The sequence below is a fragment of the Apostichopus japonicus genome, chromosome 6, assembly GCF_037975245.1.
Source record: "Apostichopus japonicus isolate 1M-3 chromosome 6, ASM3797524v1, whole genome shotgun sequence".
In the NCBI taxonomy this organism is placed as follows: Eukaryota; Metazoa; Echinodermata; class Holothuroidea; order Aspidochirotida; family Stichopodidae; genus Apostichopus; species Apostichopus japonicus.
Genome location: NC_092566.1, coordinates 4,929,210 through 4,954,881, shown reverse-complemented (window position 1 = coordinate 4,954,881; position 25,672 = coordinate 4,929,210). Strand labels below are relative to the sequence as shown.

The following is a 25,672-nucleotide window of genomic DNA, read 5'->3' as shown; positions in this document are numbered from 1 at the left end:
CTTCACAAAAGCCTTGGACGTTTGGATTTCCCGCACGGTTGATTAAGAAAGCCTTAAAAACAGGTAAACAGACGGTCGGGAAAACATAACAACAGAATCTTCCGTAAGATAGGTCGGTTAGAACATGAGGTGTCTCTGCGGCTTTTGTCATGATGGCCCGTGTGATAAAAAAGATGACTTTTAATTTTTTTTCAATTATTAAATCAAATCAATTTTCTAGAATTGAAGTGACATACCTTCAACAATTTTTTTTCAAAATATTATTAAATTCATTTCTTTTCAATAAGTACTTCGACCTCGTTTGCTTTCATCCCACAATGTTCTGACTTTTAATGTAAATAGCCCAGAATTATTTTCAGGGAAAAGTTACTATATATATATATATATATTAAAAATATTTTTTTATTATGTTCATTATTTTTCTTTGTAAATGCCAACTTATAAGTAAACCGATTGGTCACAGCATCGATATGTCTACAACACAAACTTATGCTACTTAAGGTAAATTTAATTAATCATTTGAAGCTGACATTATTTCGATTTTTCCATTAATCAAATTTTCCATACGGAAACATATTCAGAGGTGATATTGCGCATGGTCCCTCAAGGAAACATATATCTTGGTGTGTCTTAATCCGAACATGACTATATACTTAAGGTATCTATAGTACTATATATTTGAGGTGTGTTTAGTACTATACGTGATAGTACTATACTTGAGCTGCGTTTAGTGTCGTATTTGAGGTGTGTTTAGTACTATACTTGATGTGTGTATGGTACTAAACATGAGGTGTGTATGTACTATGCTTGAGGTGTGTTTAGTACTATACTTAATACGATATAATTGAGCTGTGTTTAGTACTATACATAAGGTGTGTTACGATATAATTGAGGTGTGTTTAGTACTATACTTGAGGTGTGTATAGTACTATACTTGAGGTGTGTATAATGCTATACTTGAGCTGTGTTTAGTACCATACTTGAGGTGTGTGTAGCACCATACTTGAGGTGTGTGTAGTACTATACTTGATGTGTGTATAGTACTAAACATGAGGTGTGTATGTACTATGCTTGAGGTGTGTGTAGTACTATACTTGAGGTGTGTTTAGTACTATACTTGAGGTGTGTTTAGTACTATACTTGAGGTGTGTATAGTACTATACATGAGCTGTGTTTAGTAATATACTTGAGGTGTGTTTAGTACCATACTTGAGGTGTGTTTTGTAATATACTTGAGGTGTGTTTAGTACCATACTTGAGGTGTGTTTAGTACTATACATGAGCTGTGTTTAGTAATATACTTGAGGTGTGTTTAGTACCATACTTGAGGTGTGTTTTGTACTATACTTGAGCTGTGTTTAGTATATACTTGAGGTGTGTATTGTACTAAACTTAAGGTGTGTTAAGTGCTATACTTGAGGTGTGTTTAGTACTATACTTGAGGTGTGTTTAGTACTATACTTGAGGTGTGTATAGTACTATACATGAGCTGTGTTTAGTAATATACTTGAGGTGTGTTTAGTACCATACGTGAGGTGTGTTTAGTACTATACTTACGGTGTGTATAGTACTATACTTGAGGTGTGTGTAGTACAATACTTGATGTGTTTAAGTACTATACTTGAGGTGTGTATAGTACTATACCTGAGCTGTGTTTAGTACTATACTTGAGGTGTGTGTAGTACTATACTTGAGGCGTGTTTCGTACTAAACTTGAGGTGTGTATACTTGAGGTGTGTATAATACTATATTTGAGGTGTGTTGAGTACTATAATTGATGTAATGCTTAGCACCATACTTAAGGTGTGTTTGGTACCATACTTGAGGTATGTTTAGTACTAGGCTACTTAATATTTGCATATATCGTTGTTGATACACCAAGAAGTATACTTAATGACGCGTACGTATGGCTTAGTTTTATCCCCCCCCCCTCCCCACCGTTCCTTATTAACGGTCTGACATTAGTATTATTATTAAGAGGTCGATCACCTCTACCACCTCTCTTCGTTACATCACCCCTCCCTGCCCCCCCCCCATCCCCCTCATCTACCCACCCATCTCTATTTTTTTTCCCTCTGTAAATTGTTATAATTCAGTATGATACATTACATCACGTAGATTTAATCTTTGCTATTATTGTGTTGTGGTTGGATAGTCACGATCTCCTCTTTAGCCATCAATAAACTCCTTTCTATATTCCATCCATCAGTTACGGCTAAATGACAACTTGTCAACCTAACTCGTGGACAGATGTATTTAAATTTCCTCTCCGAGGAATTCTGTTGACACTAACTGAGAATTATTTACTTTTTACAGGTGTTAGTCTTTCGTCTCGGTCATTTTGGCATATATAAAGAACAAGGGAATAATTTGATTAAATCAGCTACATATACAGAATGAAAAATGTTTGTGAGGAGGAGAATAATAATAAGTGCTCAAAGTCTGAAAACCTTGTCAACACGATATCTTCAAAATAGAAGCTTGGAATAAGTTTATACTTTTGATGGGTTTCTACATTGCTGATTCCAAGAACACTCTTGTTTTTTTGTGGAGGTCAAAGGTCATTTGAGTTCTTTAGAGGTCAAACCCTATAAACAATGCAAAAGCATGGATGGACTGACACTATGTGGAACAGATGTAGTGAGCGTTCTGTTGTTTTCTACGGATCTATCACGCGCCACAGATAATAAAGCGCAAAGAACAGTCCCTCAATCAAATAAGAATTATAAGATTAACAACAATCGTACATAGCGTAGCCTGATCTCTAATTTAGGAACCATCGTTTCTTGTTTGGTTGTTATACTTGACAAAGTATCGTTCAAATTAATACAGAAAGTTACATTGAGTTATTCATCTCAATTAAATCCGTGTATATAGGATCAGTATATTGATATTTTAATGAGCTTTTGGGCTCTTTTCTATTTCAGTTTCAATGTACTGTTTTACCTTCGTCGAAAGCAAACAAGGAGATCAATTGTCAGGTTATGTCCCGCACCCCCCCCCCCTCTTCCCCCTCAAACAATATCAATAAAGGATCATAGATATTATATAGTCAAGTAAGGTGAAAGATGTGTTTTAGTTTCCTTCCAAGAGAAACATAAAATTCGATATAAGGAATACTTTTAGAACATGTTTAATATTAACCATAATATAATTACCCTTTTGTAAGTAATTTTTTAATATTGTTTAGAAACATGTTGAATTGTAAGCAGCCATTCATGTCTGAATTATATTGTTGTTGTTATTGTTTTTATTGATTTATTTCTATACTCCTGTCTTTCTTGGTGCTAATTGGTGCCTCATTAACAAGGTAACGAAGTTGTTTCTCATTACAATCGTAGATGTTTCAACTTAGTTTGAAAATTGAAATATTGAAAAAATTACGACAAGAATGACTTACTGCCGATTTTTTTTTGTGCGGGGGGGGGGGGTGTTTCAGTGAAGAAGGGGGGCATTATGTCGCTATTTCACTTGAGCACGCCACATTGTTGTGTGGAAATTTATGACATTATTCTTTCATTATGGAAAGATTTATACTCAGCACTGGCGGGGTTTGATGAAGGGAGGGACGGGGGAGGAAGGAAAAATGAATGCTAAAATTGTTCTGAAGACAATAGCCTTTATATTCCAAAACAACTACTGTTTATTGAAAAGATATTATAAAAAAATAGAATAAGGGCACACAAAGAAAGTATTAAAAAACACAGCCGTTTCAAAAAATAATATTGTCAATTATGTAAAGGAAAGAATTATTTTCTAATCGGAAGGGAAAACACCTGTAAAGACAATTGTTAAAGTTCATTATATACCTTCCAAATATTATGTTCGGTCGCACCAAGAACACCCATTCCAACACACACACACATTATACCCCCTCCAACGCCGATACCCCCATTCATCCCAACGGCCCACCCTACCCCACTCTACTCTCCATGTATCGCCACTTTCAGACCAAAGCAAAAATTAAAAACTTCAAACAATTCTCCATTTTTAATTACCAGAAGTGGTGACTGTATCGAAACGTATACAAATATTCGCACACATTCTTATACGTTATCTTTCATAGCCAATGTACATCAATGATTTCGCCATACCTTTAATATTAAACGTATACTAACAAGGTCTATTCGCCTCTAGACTAGAAAATTCAAATAGGTTTCAACGAGATTTTGTCGTTAGAGGCAGATTTTAGAAAAAAAAACGAAAAACAATGGTCAAATGCTCTTGAACTTTCATCATTTTATCTCTATCAATCGATAGAAAAAGAGGAATAATATTGAAATGGCTATTTTTTAATTTTGACATTAATTTACTGGTAGATAACTTTTGTTTAATTTATTCTCTCTATCGCTCGCTCTCTCTCTCTTAAAATTTTTCAGCATCAGCAAAAATTTGTTTATTGTTCTCTTTTTCTCTCTCTTGTCGTTTGAAGCAAAATATAAAAATAGGAGAGCGTGTAACCTTCTCTTTTAGTCCAATGTATGGAAGATTAATCTTTTTGTAATTATGAAAGGAAGAAGAAGAAGGAGAAGATGATTGTAATGATTACAACACTGTATCTGGAATCTTTGTTTTGGTTTCTATTCGATCGTATTCCATTATATAGTTTATGTAACGGTTGACTTAACCAGTTTTGTTTAAAAATTCTGTCTTCGACGGAGAATTTTTAGCTAAACAATGTGTCTGGTTGAGTTCAAAATAATGCCATGAATCAAAACAGAATTTGATATATGTATCACGTGATATGATCTAGACCGGTTTTTTTTCTCTCTTTGTATATTGTGTGTTATATTTATACTTCATTATGATTACGTATTAATTTTTATTACTACATTTCGTCTTAACTATATTAGACGAATTCCATTTGCGAAATTTTTACAATTGGGTTGAAACTTGTAAATTATAAAGAAAAATTTCACTTTGTGCTTAGTGACATACGAAAATACACATTTAGACGGGAAGTGTTGTATTCTAAGGCTGAAAGGGTGGGGTGGGTTGTGGTGGGGTGGGGTGGGGGTGGGGACACCTCCACACCTCTGTATCCGCGCCTGTATTTAAAACATATTGTCGGTTGAAACCTTTGTGCACTCTGTGTATTAAGAATTTACAATTGCGATGTATCTTAATAAAACGGCTGTTCTATTAAGTTTACGCTTTTTAGTTTTATGATAATAATAAAGTGTCTATAGTCCTAGAGTAATTTTACACTTTTACAAGTATAACGTAACTATAAACAATATTATTTTTTCCTGTTTGACGCGTTATATTTTTATCTGTTTCACTTTTCTCAGTTGATATTGAAGAAACAGTTCCATCTTAGGATGTTCATTTCTCGGAAATGTTACATTTAAATTTAATTATGTTGTAATTAAGTATAAACACTGGATGAATAGACATGCTTACATGACAGCATTCGTGTCTAAGCAAACGTTACAGTGTTCTATAATGAAGGGTATAAATACAATTCGCAATTCAAGCTGTACACATTGACACTTTTTGACATGATCAAAGTACCACAGAAATGACATGTATTCTTCAGAACAAGTATATAATAAGTACCATACGTGCAGTTTCTGCAATCATTTGATTACAACTGATATGTCGAATAGTATGATACATTATAGGCTATGGTTTGTCATTAATTATTTTGTAAACAAATACAAGCACGCACCACTACGACTGGAATTCTGTTATAAGGTAATAAATAATTCACATCACTTCACATCACAGTAAATCCCTATTAATGATTGCATAACGCGCGTATATGTCAGATTTCATAACCTCTGGTTCTTAGTCCGGCATACAGTACAGTTCGACTGCGTGCTCACTCGGCCCAGGGAGTTGCCATAACAACTCCCTACTCGGCCTATCCATTAGTGACATTTACAATAACAACAATGGAAGAATATTACGGTCATGTATACTGCAGAACCTATACTTAAATGACATATGTGTCGTATGTGTCGCTGGATATAGCCTACCAACTATGGGTCTTATATACAAACTGCATTGATTCTTTCGAGTATATATAACCTCACCTAGACACTCAGACTTGTTATAGTTAACCTATATAATTGAAATGTATATTTGCTATATATCTGTCATTGATTGCACCTTTTACTTGATGTATAGAATGTGGTTTAATGTGTGCAAGGAATCTCCATTTTAAGGAGTATGGTACATTGCTATCACATAATGTACAAATATATTGGCTAAGAGTTGTAGCGTTCCTCTGATTTTCGTTTCTAAAACTGCTTGTTTGTCCGTTAAATCTTGTTTTAAAACAATTTTCGGTTAGTTCAACATATGTGTCCTCCTTTTTTACTGTGACGTGGTAGACAAGAGGCACTTATGTATTAAAAACGTGTGTGATCCAGTTAAACCAGCTTTATTAAAGACCTGATTAGTGGCTAATACGATCTGTACAAATATACCAATTACTCCCTCCAGATTAAAAGTGGTGTAATTAGTAAGTATAATTAAATTAGTCACCTGATAATAATAACATGACGTTAACGATATAATTACAGCGAGACTCATTTGTTAAATCTGGTACTCGATTTAAGTCAAACAATTCAAGTACAACCTTAGAAGACATCTGCGTGCCCAAGACATGTGTACTGTATTGCGTATATATAGTGTTATGTCGTATAGCCAACTGCCATTGATGTAAATAATATATGGACGTTGTATTAAATAGGAAAACGTACCACCAATTAAGGGTCATGTGACGTTCTCCACGTTACTACTATATGGTATTAGTTAACCTTGTATATATGTTTTTTGGAGAAATTTTGATATCATGTCTGTGATGCCATTGAACTACCCAAATATGCCTTAAAAATCTAGTCCCAGTGTTACGAAACTGATTTTACAGCCTCTTTTTGAGGTTCAGCTGACGGCCTAATATCAGTTCTTAGGTCACATGTATTTCGTTTACAACGTTACGTCACCAGTTCTTTTGCACCCTTATCGTTATCACAAGTCACTTCATGACAAAATTGGTATTGTATAAGCTTATATACGGACAACAACAAGTTCAGGTTATGAATTTACCAAAACAACTTTGATAGATAATGTCCACGAACATTTAATCGAGAGTAAACATATTTTATTGAAACAGAGATGAGTAAAGATATTTCTTTACCTTGCCGTTCGGCAGCCATATTTGTTTTTCGAACTCTGGGTTGACAGCAGTTAGGTAAAGTTTCTCTCCCCATTGTTTGAATCTAACAATATAACCCTTGTGAGGACATGGTGATTCTTTTCAAATGACGTATGCAACTGGGAATCCCATTGTTTAAAGTCCTCACACTGAATAGAGAACAAGTTAGCATACACTAATACACATACACACATTTGTCTCTTACAAATAATGTAGATCATTGTGTGTAACTGTTGTGATTATCAAGACATAATATTAACCATTAAATTATGATTAAACGCTTGAATTGCTGCTCTAAGAAAATGGGGGTGGGAGAAGGGAATGAGGGCGACGTAATGATCCCAGCAGTTCACTCCTGACTGTTAATGTAAATCATTTGTTCGACTCTTTACAAAAGTGTTCTTCCACTTTCATGATCGACCAAGGACACCCAGGGATGAAACATTATATAACATCTGATGTTATTGACAAATCTATTTTGCGGAAATTTCATTTTGCAAAACAACAGTCTACCGCGCTATCCTTTCTGTAGTTTGTCTTGTTGTCTCGATAGTTATGAGCTTATGTCATAACAAAATCGCTCAGAGGCGGAGGAAGAGGGTTCAATTTGGGGGAGGGTGAGGGGGGGGGAGAGAAACTCGAGGGACGTAGGGACATATGACGTTGATTAGAAAATATACATGTGGTGAGCCTCTCACCTCCCTCTAACCCCCGATGGGTTAGAGGGATGAAGAAACCTCGAGAGACATTGGGATATGTTACTTTAATTTGAGGGAGCAGACGACAACATAAAGAAAAGGTATATATAGGATGAACCTCTCTCCTACCACCTCCCCCTCCCCTCCACCTCCCCTCCCCCTCCCCCAAACAACTCTTGTGTATATATACTGCATTGTACCTATACATTTCCAGACTAGAATTCATTTAACAATTGAAATAATTTGCATGTATGTGTTAATATTAAATAAATCAAATCAAAAGACCGCACACACAACTGATTTATAGTAAAGTCAACAATCTGAAGCCTAGAAATTCAGGGGCCTTATTGTTATCAACATTTTGTTTGAAATGAACTGCGTTGATTTAATTTCACACTTTTCATTATAATGTTAAGGCCAATGACTTCTTTATTTAATTTTGGATGCTTTGATTGGCCTTCCATTCGAGACTTTTATTCCTACCTAAATTGGTTTCCCTGAAACCAAAAGAAGCACATTTATGTAATATAACATAACTATATGAAGTGACTCAGATATAGCGTCTCTTTCAAGCAACAACAATTCACAGACATCTCTTCTAGCGCAGACGATCTACCGTTCTTCTCTATCTGTCATATTAATGAATAATGCAATATGCATTTTCTTTATATTGCTAGAACTTAATTGAAGTGAGGTATACACATGACAAAAATCAGCCGACATCTGCTTTTCTTGGGTTTTTGTTTTAACAGCACTGACTATATATAAAAGAGATTTGGTATATCAAATCAAATGTTAATAGACCTATGTATGTTACTTTTGTTTTTTAAATATTTTTTCTTTTCGATGCATGGTTAGTCTTTACTTATTCTTGCCGATAGGGTATATATGATGGCTTTAAGCGCACATTATGTGATCACTTCTCGCTCTTTATGTCTACCGATATATACTGATAATGTAAAGCGTTGAATATTAAAACTGGATATGTATCACCTGCGTATTTTAATTACAAATTGAAAGCACTTCACGAGCTCGTAAGTTAAAAATTCCTACTCCCAAAAAAAAAAAAAAAAAAAAAAAATCAACACCGTCGTTCGTTCGACAGAATCATTTTCGATATAATATCAATTGTATTTTGCTATAGCAATTCCCTACTGCGCAGTCAAAGAACGAACGAAAGGGGAACGAGAACAGTTTAAAGTTCAAATGACAACGATAGTGCCGCCTGGGGCAAAGACGCGCAGATTATGATATCTTAATGCATACATAATATTGCTCTTTCTCCCTCTACATGTATTGTTTTATATATATATATATATATATATATATATATATATATATATATATATATATATATATATATATATATATATATAACATTATGTATAGCCTATGTAGAAATGGCATTATCTTTCCTTTCGTCTACAGTGCTTTTATAAACCCAGCTCATGTATGATGCTACAGTGAGAGACACAGACAATCTCGGTAAGATTTGAATTTTGATGTTCTCTGGAATATATATAAATATAAAAGCTTGAGGTAGTTGAAACCGACTCTCATATATGAGGGAGGGGAGTGGGGGGGGGGCTGTGTCACCCTACAGGAAATAAATAACGTTGAAATGGTGCATTTTGAGGCAAAGTTAGGCTATAGCATATGTTTTAATAATAATAAGGTCTAATTGGGTAATGTTTTTGGGTACTATTGGGTACTAATAATTATATACTTTTCATTTTTTTAAATGCTTTGGAAAAACTTCTCCTGGATCTGCGCATGCTGATACAATTCTTTTTTTGTAATGATATAGTGGGGACGAATACAGACATGGTTATAGCAGGTGAGAATAGACTTGTAGATGTTGGGTATATCTTACTGACGAAGAAACATAAACAGTGAACAAGGCATACAAAAGGAAAAATTTGCTTATTTCCCTTCCCTTTAGAAAATGTGTTTTCTCTACAATAGAAGCCAAGGTTATAATCAGTATAACATGAACTCTCCACTTAGATCAATATCATGTGCAATGCACTCATGTTTTAAGTAATAAGGGGAGGAATACATTTCTTTAAAATGAAAGTAAACCCTATAACATTCGTGTACTTTGTTATTCTTCTCTTTCGGTTTTGATAGCTGTCGTCCTTATTTTTCTACCTTTATTACATTTTTGGTTCATCTACTGAAGACAAAGGAAATAAATCTCACGGAGACGCGACCTTCGTCATCTCCCTGTAGGTATAATAATAATAATATGAAAAACGAACTAATATATATTCCGATCGATGTAACCAGAATATTAAAACCAACAAATGTTGATGTTTTCTTTGGAAAATATTCTATACGCAGGTCGAGAATAGCCCATGAATCAAACTGGGGATCTAAGCTTTTATATAACCGTAGGGTGTTGACCTCAATATGATAACATTATGTACCGTATATATTTATATAGAAAACGTGTCCACAGTGTACTTTGTTCAGAGTTCATCTCACACACACACTCACAGGCATATATATAATATATCTGGTAACTATATAGAGAAACCACGAGGACGTAAAAAGCCATCTCAGTTCGTGAGAAAGTTATGAAAACATGAGACTCCAAACCAGTATGGTTGTGTTAAGGAAGGTTGAGTCTTTAGCCATTAAAATTGCTTGAGCGAAATGTACTTTTTGTTGTTAGTTTTATTGCATTTAACAACAGCATTATTGCAATATTTACCTCGGCATCAAATATGAGTTGGATTGAACTTATGGTTTAAGATATTAAGATAGATATAAAAATAGCATTTATAAAGCCCAGCTTCTATCAGTGCCACAACGACACAGACTTGCACAGGTGGAATCGAACTCAAAAATAAAGACCATATCAATCTTATTGTAAAATTGTAGACTATTTGAGAAGAACATATATATGTTTTAATTGGCGTTTGAAGGGGTCATGGCCTACAGTTAGGCGAATGTTGGTAGGGCGCGCATTCCAAAGCTTTGGACCACTCAAAGCAAAATCCCTGGTGCTATAATTTGTGTGGACACTCGGAAAAAAGGAGTAACTTGTCAGGACGAGAAACAACAATAAGTTCTCTCAAATAATCAGGTGCATCATAGTGAATACAATAATGGACAAATAAGATGATTTTAAAGTAAATCCGATCTTTGACTGGAAGCCAGTGTAATTCATTAAAAATGTCAGATACCCCTTCGCGCCTGCTGCGACCATAAATAATCCTTGCAGCGCTATTCTGGAGAGACTGAAGTTTCGCAATAAGATTCGAGTTAATACCATAATAAAGAGAGTTGCACATGTCAATTCTATTAATTACAAGGGAAATTAGAAGATTTCTCACAAGGTCATGGGGAAGAAAATAATTGACTTTAGAAATATAACGGATCATAGTCAAGCAATTAGAGATTGTGGAATTGACCTGAGTATTGAAAGCTAGATTTTGGTCAACATGAACACCGAGGTTTTTGGCGACACTAACGAAGCGAATTGAGTGTCCATCAGGCAGATTAACCCCACGAATTACAATCTGTTTTAAAATAGATTTATTGCCAAGTAACATGATTTCAGTTTTGTTGGGGTTGAGATTAAGAAAGAAACGAGAAATCCAGTTTTGAATTGTTTGGAGACATTCTAAAATGTCATGTGTAAGAGATATATATTGTTGTTGCCTATCAAAGTGTTTATAGATCTGATGGTCATCCGCAAATCCCTCCACTTTAAACCCTTTCAAATGAATGACAGAGTAAAGGGATCTCAGGTAAATGTTAAATACCATCGGTCCCAGTACCGAACACTGTGGAACCGTGACCGTAGGATACGCCAACAGCATTAGAAAATTTGTCTCCAATGCAAACTCTCTGGCTACGATCAGTAATAAAGGATTTAAACCACGAGGGCAATGCCTGACAAACCTATTTCGTAACTAAGAATTTGAATAAGCATGGAGTGGTCAACGGTGTCAAATGCAGCGCTCAGATTGATATATATATATATATATATATATATATATATATATATTTATATATATATAAATATATATATATATATTTATATTTATATATATATAAATCCAATATATATATATATATATCCAATATATTTCCAATATATATATATATATAGATATATATATATAATGCAGTATTACCATACACGTACTCGATGTTGCGGCTGGAACCTTGTACTCGTGTGGAATTGTAATTGTACTCATACTAATAATAGTGTACTCACACTTTACACGTCTCAGGTTTGATACCATAACCCTATACAAGCCGAAGTTGATATTGTTATAAAGTCAACTGTACACGAGATTTATTTGAAAGGAAATACTCCATTTCGGGCTCATCGTAGGAAACATTGCCCTTGAGCTGCAGAACATTGTCGAGGTCGTATCATTTTGATGATACCTTAAATCCTGCCTCTTTAGTACGCTCACCAAAATTGGTTTCAGATTATCCCTTCTAGCATACCCTATAGGTCAAAGTTAAAAAAACCTGAGATGCTCATATAGGATATTTGACTGGTGCTTGTCCCACACAAAAGTCGGTGATTTCTTAAATTCAGGCAAAATTTTCATAACAAATTGTAAGCATCGTATTCGCTTATAACATGGCTACATACTCAAAGAATTTTTTTTGGCGTTTGCGTGTGCTCGACAATTTTATGAGATGTGAGTCTCGAATAGCAGTTACACATTACATTTAGTCAAAATGCTTCTTTGAACGAATATCAATGCAACCAATTTCGTTTATTGTCTTTGATACAAGGAATCCTCTTAGTTTGCAAACTGTAATTACACATACTTGGCCAAAGATACATAATAAGGTTTACAATGGTAAGCCGTGTAACTGTATGTTTAAAGATAGTATTGTGTACAGAGAGAGGTGGAGAGGGTGTGCATATTCGCAGCTGTTTAAATTATTCTTTGATTGAATATTCTCCAAAGAATTCAATGACATTTATTTAGCTTTAAAATCAAGTTTGATCTTGACAAACAAATCAATTTTGAGTCGCAGGAAGAAGCGAATATCAATATTAATATCAGCAGACACACATGTATATATATACAAATATATATGTATATATATATGTTTATGTATATGTATATACATACATATATATATATATATATATATATATATATATATATATATATATACACATATATATATATATATAAATATCTATTTATCTAAATATATATAAATATATATATATATATATATTTATATATATATATGTGTGTGTGTGTATGTACATATATATATGTATGTATGTATATGTATGTATATATATATATGTATGTATATATATGTATGTATGTATATATATATATATTTATATGTATATATATATATGTATATATATATATATATATATATATATATATATATATATATATGTATGAATATATATGTATGTATATTTATATATATATTTATATGCATATATATATATTTACATATATATATATATTTATATATATATATATATATATATATATATATATATATATATATATATATATATGTATGTGTGTGTATGTATGTACATATATATATGTATGTATATGTATGTATATATATATATGTATATATATGTATGTATATATATATTTATTTCTATGTATATATATTTACATATATATATATATATGTATGTGTATGTGTGTATGTACATATATATATGTATGTATATGTATGTATATATATATATATATATATACATGTATATGTATGTATATGTATGTATATATATATATATACATGTATATATGTATACATATATGTATGTAGATGGATCAATGGATTACCTCCAGATTACTTTGACAACTATTCACTTTCCCAACGTTGGCATGTCTTTAAAGATTTATCGATGCCTTTAGTGAATTAACATGGTTTTGATATGTTCAATGCATCTGTTCCACCATATAAACAACCTGATATCGTCCATAACTGGTGCAGTATGCACTTGCGGTATTATTTAATTTGATTTGTGAGTGTTGGAAGTATTATGTATAGTTCTTTTTTTTAACCTTATATAGCTTTGGTTTTCTCTCGACTTTTGTTTTTCTCTCTGGACTTTTTTTGTTCAATGGGAGAGTGTTTTAAAATCTATATAATAATGTACGATAGATAATGCAAAAACCCCTGATGCTCAAAGGAAATCAAATTCACATCTGGACACGTAAAATTAAATTAAGTGGTTGTATGGTGGTTCTTCGAGTGTATAGGTCAATGGTCCACATACCAAAACAAGAAGCTAACTAGGTCACTCAAGCTACTTTACCTTTCAAAGAGACCAATGGATCAATTCTCTGGGGTTACTCTCAGGGTATGCATATATACAGATATAAAAGTAGAGTTGAGTTCTGCTGAGATCTGTAGGAACAGCCAATGCTTGCTGCGTAATGGAGCTATTTTTTAGCACATTATTTGCATCATGAAAAATTCAGTTATAATAATTATGCCTAATTAACATAACGGTACTTCTGTAATACTCCTCAAACCTGACATAACAAATAAAACAAGGTATATATATATATATATATATATATATATATATATATATATATATATATATATATATATATATATATATATATATATATATATATATATATGTATATATGTATATGTATAGTCATGGTTTATTTGGTTTTAATTCCATCATTGCAACTTACACTTATCTAGCGTCATACTTTCATTGTGTCACATTTTGTACTTCTCATTCGACTGCCAAGTATTGCTGACGAAGGTCCCAGGGGGACCGAAAATTCCAATATATTTTCTTAAACTCACTCCTTATTTGTCAATTATGAGTCATATCTTATTTCTCTGGTTTTCTCTAATAATAATAATATATATATATATATATATATATATATATATATATCGCAATTATAGCGTCTAATGAACCGTTTTCAAACGTTTCTCTTCAAGGACGTTTAAATACGTTTATCATTAATGTGCAGGAACTTATCTGACTCTGGTTCATGACGTCACATCCATATGCACCCAGACATATATACTGTACCTATGGTTACAATGTTTTCGTAAGCGTCGATTATAACTGGTGTATAGACAATCTTGCATTTTATCTTTGTTAAATGTTACGTCAGACAAATTATGTCGCTCTCGAAATATTCATTCAAAAGAGTTTTATCCAAACAAAATTAAAAGCTGAGAATAAGCCTAGGAGGAGATAAAAATGAATTTACAATGGCATAAAGTGGAAGGCATTATGACTCACTGAAAAGCCTTCCGAACTAAAAAAAATACTGCCGTGATATAGTATTCAGTCATTTGCAGTTAAAACATGCAGCAAATTAAACAATTTTGTACTGTGTGCTATTTATATTGTAGCAAAAGAATGATTCATTTATTCAATTTGAGTTAAATTTTCGGTTTGGTATTTAACAAAGGAAGCGAAGGCTGAAGTGAAATTAATGTGAGATGAATCATTATTTTACCACAGGGAATTTTTCTATATATTTTTATACTTGATTAACGGTTTCTGCTGGTGGTTTATTTTATGAATCATGTCTTTAATGTACTAACCGTTCGTGGTTTACTTCTAAAACCTTTATATAAAAAGATTCCAGTCATCAACGAATTTCGGCTATATAGAACTATTAGTTCTATATATGCTTCGCAAACAAACGTTACATATGAAGTGTTTCGTCATGCCTGAAATCATTTATAGCTGCTTACATTATTATCTTTAATAGATGTTTTTTAATGGACACTGGAATGACAATGTTAAATTCTAGAGATATGTTTGCGTCAGAGATGTATTTATTATTTCATTCAATTCATGTATATGAATTTTTCATAAATGCAATATTAATTTTATCGTTCTATGGAAAGCCGATTGTGCAGGTACTTCTCGTATATGTGTTACAGTATACAGCAGCGTGTGTGGTCTGCACATGCTGGGAGCAAATACCGTACGCTTTATATCGAACGGCTGCAAAGTCGTAAACACTGGCAACAATAAAACTTGTACTTAAAACACTAGGTAAAATGATGGAAATGATAAGCCCCTTAACCAAATAAACTTCCCCAAAGGGGAGACCTCTACCGAAGACAGACATCAACAAAATCTAGACCTTCCTCCCCCATTCAAAATCTTGTTACTGGCCAAAACGCAACGCTCTGTTGTCAGAGTACAACATCAAACAATAGTAATAATGTAAACCAGTAGTATTATTACCAAATCCATTGTTTTCATTTTTATCTTCTTACTTTTCAAGATAATTTCTATTTTTAAGTCACCAAATACAAATTATGTTAGTCTTTACCTTTTTAAGATTAAATCCGACACAAGGGGAAGTAGTCATGTACAAGGATTATCGGTATTTTTGGCCCTTGTCTCTAAATATTTGTAAACATTGTCATTCATATGAAATCACTTATATGACTTTCATTGTGGAAGGCCTATATTGCTTATCCAAGTGTGTGCTTAAACATGCAGACTGCCTATATATATTACAATGATGTAGTTTGTACATAGTTAGTATATATATAAATGTATAGTGTGACTGTGTTAGGTACATTGATTATAACTCGCCTAGGTGTATTACTGTTCTTAACTATCTCTATAGTTTGCTTAATTCGTTTAACGAAAACTTCGGTATGAATTAGAACACAGACAATTAGATTTGTGCGTCCATTACTTTCTCTGCCAATGGGGGTTCGAACAGAGATCTTGTTTGACCAAAATATTAGCGTTGTGCACCATAGTTCGAATTTGTAGTTGACGCCTCAAGGTGTAAAAAGACTTGATTAGCACAATGTGCAAACGGCTGCATGATTCTCTTGCTCGTTGCGAGTGAGTATGCGAGGTGTTTGTAATGTAATTTGGAGAAAAAGAAATAGAAAGAGAGAGAGGGGGAGAAGCAGAAGTAGAAGAAGGAATAATTTAACGTCATCTGAGTTTGAAGTAAAGTTCAGGGTTGTTATCAACCAATCGTGTTCATGCGTGGTATGAGTTCAGCGAGACATATTTTGAGGTCATCGAAATAAGTTCAGATACCTTCCCTGTCAATTTGTTTCTATTCGGTGAGTAAATAGTCCCCGGAAACTGAAGTAAATATCCCGATCATACATCTAGGCCAGGTATGAGGTCAATATCAATTCTTTCCTCCTATATATGCGATGTGCCTGGATTTGTAATGTGTACATTGAATTTTGTACACTCTCAATGCCATATGAATGAGAATTCACTATTTGCGAGCGTGCCCGGGGTGAAGGCTCATCACCAAAGTGACATTCAATCTTATCAAAGAGTGAATGTCTGCCAAATAAAATGTATAGCTCCAAAACAAGTGAGTGCTTTCACTCAATCAGAACTTAAATTGACCAAGATTTAAGGCCCGGTCACACTACAGCGATATTTTATCGGAATACGGTCCGATTTTTCCGATTTTAGGACGAAGAGTGAGGTTTGTGGTAGTGAATGTAATGGGTGCAGTGGAGTATTCGAATACCTACTCCAAATCTGAGGGGTTCTGGAACGGACTACATTATGAAGTGACGTCACATCGAAAAACGATAAAAATCGGAAGAGAAATCGGATAGCTATCCGATAAAAGGAAACGGAGTCAATATCAAAAGTTAGGAGAGGGCTATTCCACATCGGAATGGCTCAACAGATAGCAAATCAGGTCCTTTATCACTGTGGCTAAAAGACCCGAACGGAAAACAGGCTGTTTCGATTCCTCCGGGAAAATCGGATAGTATTCCGATAAAAAATCGGTATAGTGTGACCGGGCCTTAACTCTGCGGAATATACTGAATTCATTCTTCAATGAGCGATCCTTGTGGACATTCTCCACACGTCAATGGTCATACTTTCAATTTAAGAACGTAAAAAGACGATATTCTTCCTATAAAAGCTTGCTAGTTGCTCAATGTTTTGTTAGTCTAAACCCTGGAAAAATTGTCTGAGTTTTGATAATTGCAAATTATCAGCCTTAATTGATAGGACAATACAGTAACTCGTGACGTTTGTCATTCTCAGAAATTCAACAATGGAACACTGTATTGAGAGAAAAGAACATAGAAAATGTAGTGTTTGCCAGGAATATATATATATATATATATATATATATATATATATATATATATATATATATATATATATATATATATATATATATATATATATATGTTTATGTATGCAGAGAATGACTTAATTAAAACTATGTATGTTACAACCCGTTGGAAAAACTCACAAATATATGATAAATATTATACATGACATACTAGCTTGCATACATTTTCCATACATTCCATGGCAGAACTTTATGCACAAATTAAGTTTCCTATTGATTATGAAACTTAATTTTTGAATTTTTGAGATTAATTAAATTTGCTGGAAAATTTTGATTGTGAAAGTTTGACTTCGTGTGTAAAATAACAGGAGGAAATTTAGGCACCTCGGTCTTAAGTGGATAATGTTACCGTCTTTGACGATGTTCTATTATAAAAGTGTGAGGCATCCCGAAGAGAGAAAAAAAAACCGGAAAAAATATATTCTTTTGAATAAAGTTTGATGCACATTGTGGAATCCAAGTCTGTTTATATATATCGGATAAACATATAAGTGTGTGCTAATGTATTTTCCTTTCGGAGAGCATTATGCATTTCCGTTTTTTTTTTGCATCTCGTGTTACATTCTTCATGCGTGAGCTGGTACACAAACTGTACGATATATAGTCATGTATATTGTGTCCATTACTCTCGTTAAGTGGTTGCTGCACTCGGCTTATATATTAAGATCATGATGACATGTAGGCCTAATGAAAAAGTGGATGTATAGGAAAGTCGAAGATTATTATAGCCTATCAATGTATATTTCTCAACTAATGATTATAGTTTGATTATAGGTTGATTGAAAACTGCACATTTATTGCAAAAAGCCTTTGTAAGTAAGTATATGATAGTAAAAGAGGGACCGACGTTTCGATTCTAACCGGATCCCCTCCAAGTATAAATCTCATTATGGCGGAAACTGATCAAATCTGATCGGAATCATGTAGATGAAAGATCAAAAATTAAGCCACATGTGAGCAAACTCAAAGAGATCAACATTAAACCTTTGACTGTTCTTTTAGCATCTTGAAGTGACCTCACACCATCTCATGGCATGTATTTGGACGTTAAGCATATTAATCATCTCAAGAAGATGGTTTTAAGTACGAAGCGATAAAATGTTATATAAACATAATTGTAGCCTTCCTTGTAAACCAAAAAAGTAAAACAAAACATGTTACAGCACGAAACCTTGGAAACAGCAGATCTGTACATTCGTTGTATACCCAAGAGAGACAGGGAGATACGTAAATACACACTATGGGATTCTTAATTGTTGATATATATATAAGGGATGATTTTTCCTGATTATAAATAATGTTTGACGTCATGCGTGAGATGTAAGTTACCAAAAGTGTAGGAACTATTTTCTTACACTTTAACCATTTCTCTATGAGTGGATGTATATAGTGTCTATACCCTTGAAGTGATGAACCACTATGAACATCTAGGAGCACTCCTTCAAGCTTGGATGAACACCAGAGTGACATCTCCCCGGTTCGTTTTACTGGTTTGTCAACCACGTGCTATAGTACACATTAATCAACCCAATCGCTGCAATTTGTGAAGCAATGTTAGTCGCTCAATGGATAAACAAGTACGCAATTAGGCTTCGCTTATCCTTGATGAACTGAATATATACCGTAGAGACTAAGCCGTCATTCTTTCTTTCTTGTCAGACTAATTGTCTATACTTTCTATTATACTGCATCTTTATAGGAGGTGATTATTATTATTCAACACCTCGCGGCTATTAATTCAGGTCTTTGTCAAATTTTCCTTTCTGCGTTCCTTTTTTTTTTAAGTTTTTTTTTTTTTTGGTGAGAAAGTGATGTAAAAGGATCCTATATTGATGGCTTTATACAAGGTAAAATGTTTATTGGCTGCAGTTACTTAATGGTCAAAACGCATTAGTCCGAAACTAGAGTTGGCCGGCCACAAGGCAACTTATTTCCTGTGAGTGTCATCAGTATAGGCTAATATGCATGTGTCAGGTAATTGGCGTTAGTCTCAAGATTTATTTCTGAGACAACTTTGCTCTCTGTGAAGTTAATCTCTTGAAATTTGGTGTCAAATAGCAGTGTGCAAACAAGACGGAAAGAATTACCGAACAAAAAACATAATTATATAGTCCTTTTTCATATTCAACTGCTGTTATATTTAGTGAATAAAATGACAATAACGAGTTACAACATCAGCCCCGATTCTTATATGCAAAGTAGGATAATCAAGATATACATCCTTCATTTTGGACTCCGAAAATGGAAAATGTCCAACAGCTAAAGTGCAAAAATGATCGCGTCATTATAGAAAAAGGGGCATATTTTCTTGGGAAACATATATGAGTGTTTGTCTATGTAAGGTGTAATGTATTTTCTGTATGGGTGTACATTAACATAATGCAAACGATAGAGCCATCATCGGCTACCATCATGTACGGACATTAAATTTGAAAATTCAATTTATATATTTTTTCTAACATAGATATGATGACGTTCTTTTATTGAAGCAAACATAACTTGAACTTTGAAATCATTCATATTTTCATCGTCAAATTAATTGCTCGCTAACTTTAAAGTAATTTTTCTGCCGCTGAGGTTTCAAGATTGTTTTTGAGTTATCTTTTTGTGTGTGTTTATTTTGCTGTAATCTATTGAATATCGACACTGTCAACATTCCTATAAAGGAATGGTTTTGTCACATTTTTGATAAATTTGTCGGAGATGACGTAAGTAATATATCAAGACGATAAAATCAGTTTTATACATCTGCCCGACGTGGAGAAAAAATACTTATTTAAAATTAAAAATACTTATTTGATGGGCTCAAATAAAATGGATAGAGAGAGAGAGAGAGGTGGAGGTGGAGACAGATTTTATTCTGAGAAGAAATTGTTTGACGAAAGGCTGTAAAGATATTTTAACAAACTCTTAAAATTCTACGTCAAAACTTGAACAAATAATGAATAAGAAAAAACTGATGATTTTATATTAGCTGGTGATAGCGCACTTTCACTAGAGTAAAAAAAAAAATCGTTATTTGAAAACGAGTAAAACAAAAATCACTATTTTAGAGAGTCCAGGATAATAACAATTTTTTTAGGAGTGAATACTGTTACTTTCTAAGAGAGAGAATCCAGTCCTGCAAAGTGAGAGTGAAAATGCTGTTTAGTTTACAGTTACTTCTGCTTGGAGTATCTCTTCTATTAGATTGAAATTCAATCATCTTAGGAGTGATCATGCTAGACACTCTAAAAGAGTGAATTTTGTTTGAACAAAGAGTGTATGTGGGTTAGCTGTTCCATTTGGGTCACATTATACCTATGTTTTAAGCATTTATGAAACATCAATAACGTCATCTCATGCATGGAGGGGCAATATTTAGGTTTTTAGGTTCTACGGTGCGTATACCCCCGCTAGGTACCCGAAAAATCTCTGGTTATATTTAATAATCTAGACTATTGGGAACCGGGGGTGAACAATGAGCCACGAATTACTGATTTGTATTAACCTAAACGCTCTCTGAATCAAATGTAACCTTGTACCTTAAAGTATGGTAAGAAGGTTTATGTAGATGCATTATGCAATATGTGTTCGTAACAAAAAGAAAAAAGAAAAAAAAAAGGTCTCCTTGGATCAGATACAGATCCGGCTCAGATTCAGACCTGATCGGTATCTAGGACAACCACGTGGTAATTTAAACCCTTAGCGAATGCGATTTCTAAAGGTTATAGTTGGATTGGATTTATTGTGAAAACAGAACTTATGTCCATGGATTCTAGATAGAAAAACCTCTTAGATTAGACCTCGAGGCTATGCAGCTATACTTCATCTTCAACGAGTTGGCGCCTTCAAAATCTCAGCTCTTGAGGGACTCGGCCATTTTGATTGACACCACGACGACAAGTCAGTCCAATAGAAGAAACGAAAGGAGAAGAGGATTCAAAATGATGATAACGATAAAGCAGAGAAATATCTCATTTCCCTCCTGGAATAAACAAATCTATTCATGGTCATGCTCTACTACTAAATGTAATTGCAAGAAAAGATAATCGGCTATAAAATTACCTCTCTGTACCTCAAGTTAGTTTACCTCACAGTTCTAATTCTGCCAGTGTAAACTACTTAAGAAATTTGTACAATGACCGCTTTAATACATGTCTTTTCAACTTTTGTTCTCGTTATATCTGCTTTTGCGTGGATTTATATATATATATATATATATATATATATATACATATATATACAATGAGAAAATGTAATACAATATAAAATACCAAACACAACATTGTCATTACCATCGTTACAATACCAAAAGATCGATTTTTATAAATAAATCTAATGTTCCTGTTAATTCTATGATAGATTTTGTTTCTACAAAGTACGTTATATTTTAATCATATAAAATATTTATGCAAAATTTGGTTTATCAGTTTTTCATACTATAGCCGTGTGTGTTCTCCGTTGGCCTTGAATATTATACGCGTAGAATATAAGTAAAGCCCAATAAAATAAGAGAATAAGATTGATCATTCCTGATAAATAATTGTGGCAGAACTCGTCATGCTCTTAAATGTAATAATCAACCGATTATGCATATTCATTAAGCGTTTCGGAATACTTAAACTGTCGGAATACTTAAACAGTCTGTTGACTGGGCAATATAGTTTTATATATTTAGTATATACGCTAGAAGAGAAATATCACATCAGAAGCTTTAAATCTGAATTTCAAATCAAACAGCAGCAGGTGCCGATATAACTGCCACAATGTCGTATAGTCAGAGGGGAATGTAATAACAACGTTAAGAATGAAAATTATGTAATACAAAGAAAACTTGACAAACACAATTAACATTTGCTTGCTTGCTTGATTTTTTGAATTAATTACATGTCAACACTAAGCTTTTCCGACAAGTCCTCCGGATATATACAGACAAAAAGTGAAAAAAAAAATGTAAAATATTCCATTTCAAGTTAAAACGGGATATTTCAACGTCAGAGATGCTTAGTACGATTCATCGCCTAAGACCAGAAATAAAGTGGAAAATGGCTTTGTACTGCCAAGAAAGCTCGTTGGTTGATTATGAAACCACTTGTACCTCAAGCCGTTATCGATATTGATATTTTTATCACAAGTTATTCATTGATGTAAACATGAGCTACTTTTTGAAAACTTTGAAAAGACAAAGGAAATCCCTCAACTATATCATCAAAACAGATTTTGGAAGCTATTTGAGAGTATTTTTTTTTTAAATAATCGCACTAGGTTCTGTTTGGGTGGTTTAGTTATCCAGGCATAAAACTTGTTATCATGTGGTCACTGATTCGAATCTCGTTAAAGATTAAAATATAAATAAACATGCTCTTTTTAAAAATAGTTGACATTTTAGATGAAAACCATAAAATCCATATATATTAACCATAGACATGAGTTATCTCTGATTACATGATACCTATATGCAACTACACGTGAAAGAACCTAGTACATCAAATTACTATTCCAATACGTCACGTTAATGAAGGTTAGTATAAAGTCTATTCATAATTCAGTTCACATATAAATTATATATGTTACATCACAAAGACATGAAGAAGTGAGGCTTTGTGAAATTTTATGATTTTAATTGACTGTTATAACTCAGGGTATTAAATCATCATGGCAATTACTGTAAATGTTGAATATGGTTGAACGAATTATCTTCAGACAACTTAGGAACGGGATTAAGTTGCCAGCTGTATAGTAGTGTTTAATATGTTGGTATGTTTGTATTCCTGTACTGCTGTCAATCATGTCGACTTCTAATGTATGCTACTAACATATGCCACCATTGTCACGTATCGAAGTTTACTGCCATTGTCTTTGTGCGATGTCTGTCACCATTGTCTGCCACCGATGTCTACTACCATTTACAGCCACCGACGTCTACCACCACCGTCTACCACCACGTCTGCAACCGACGTGTACCACCATTGTCATTTACCGACGTCTACTACCATTGTCAGAAACGGACGTGTACTACCATTGTCAGACACCGACGTCTACTACCATTGTCAGCCACTGACGCGTCTACTACAATTGTCATCCACCGACGTCTACTACAAATGTCTCTTAACGACTTCTACTACCATTACCAGCCACCGACGTCTACTACCATTGTCAGCCACTGACGTCTACTACAATTGACATCCACCGACGTCTACTACAAATGTCTCTTAACGACTTCTACTACCATTACCAGCCACCGACGTCTACCACCATTGTCAGCCACCGACGTCTACTACCATTCAATGTCTGCCACCTTTGTCTATAAGTCGCCGAATATGATACGGATGGTGTATTTGGCTATATTTTATTCTTTATTTCTAAGTGTGATATAAAGACATAGGAACTACAAGTGGTCAAGTACTCACCAAGTATCTCTCCTAACCTTTAAATATGTTAGAATGATGTCATGCGATGGTTCAATGCACGCAGCCTATGACGTAATGGTTGTCTACCGAGAGCAGACGAAACACTTAAAAGCTGTGCAAGACTCTTTTCATCCGTTTTGAGTGTCTAATGTTTACATTTCAGAGTCATGATTTTCAAAGTGTTTACGCATTATTGGCGGCATTAGATCTTATCATTTCTCTGTTGCTTGGTAACAATAAGCACTTATTTACAACATAAGACTAATCAATATGTTACTGTTACACACACACACAGACACTCGCATATTATGTTTATTTTTTTAAGTATATACGTACACAAAACGACATGCTATATTATATATATATATATATATATATATATATATATATATATATATATATATATATATATAGATATATATATATATATATATATATATAGATATATATATATATAGTTATATATATATATATATATATACTGTGGTGTACTAGACACCACACAGTCATACTTACATGATCATAGCCCGAGTAGACGAATACTGGGGCTGAGATTGTTAGTTAATAATGTAAACAAATTCATAATTACTGTGTCTGAGAGAGTCCTTTTCAAAACAGTTTATGACAAAAATACAACTTTTTAATCACATAGGTAGTTTCTCTAGGGACATTAATCAAAAGGTATAACCCATCCCCTTGGCAGACATGAATGTATGATTACGTTCATTGGCAGTTTATTTTTAGATTGTTCTGTGTTTGAAGATTAAACACGCTTTTAGTGCCTGTTGAGTCAAGCGAGACTTTTTAATTTTCTATATTTTATGCCGACTCACATGCAATATTCACTGTAATATGATACAATTTTATAAAAGATAGCATTTAAAACTCCTAAAGGCTAAATATACGTTTGAAACCGATATCATCTCTGTTGGATGGATGCAATAAAGCTTTAAAATACTTTGCGGGAAACTTCAATCTTAGACCTATTAAATTTCAAATTTTTGATCGATTTGAACGAACATGGTCATATTATAATATAAGGAAGGGGAGGGTGGGACGGGTGGTAAGGAGGGCAGCAACAAATGCTTTCTCGCAAAATGCAGTTAATTACCCGATTTTGCAAAGAAGAAATTTAAGTATCAAGTCAGCATTAGCGTAGTCAATAGTGTCCAATTTTGAACACTAAACCAATCCGCACGAAATTACTCACTCGGGTAGTTTGTAGTTTAGCCCCTCGTTCCAAAGAGTAAGAAGTCACTTTTTGAGAGTGCCCATATCCCATGATGATTGATTTTCAAT

At 33.5% G+C, this 25,672-nt stretch overlaps 2 protein-coding genes across 7 annotated transcripts in view; one reads left to right on the top strand and one right to left on the bottom strand.

The window, feature by feature from the left end:
• The window catches only part of LOC139968756 (uncharacterized), a 223,241-nt gene that overhangs the window by 56,383 nt on the left and 141,186 nt on the right, over nt 1–25,672 (bottom strand). The gene's annotated exons all lie outside the window — the stretch shown is intronic.
• Nucleotides 1–25,672, top strand: part of LOC139968752 (uncharacterized) — an 87,388-nt gene that overhangs the window by 24,850 nt on the left and 36,866 nt on the right. For 4 of the 6 annotated variants that reach the window (XM_071973105.1, XM_071973102.1, XM_071973101.1 and 1 more), the window contains one exon: nt 9,292–9,348. The exons of the other annotated variants lie outside the window; for them this stretch is intronic. The gene's annotated coding sequence lies outside the window, so the exon portion shown is untranslated. The remainder of the gene's footprint in view (nt 1–9,291; nt 9,349–25,672) is intronic. 6 annotated transcript variants of the gene reach the window in all.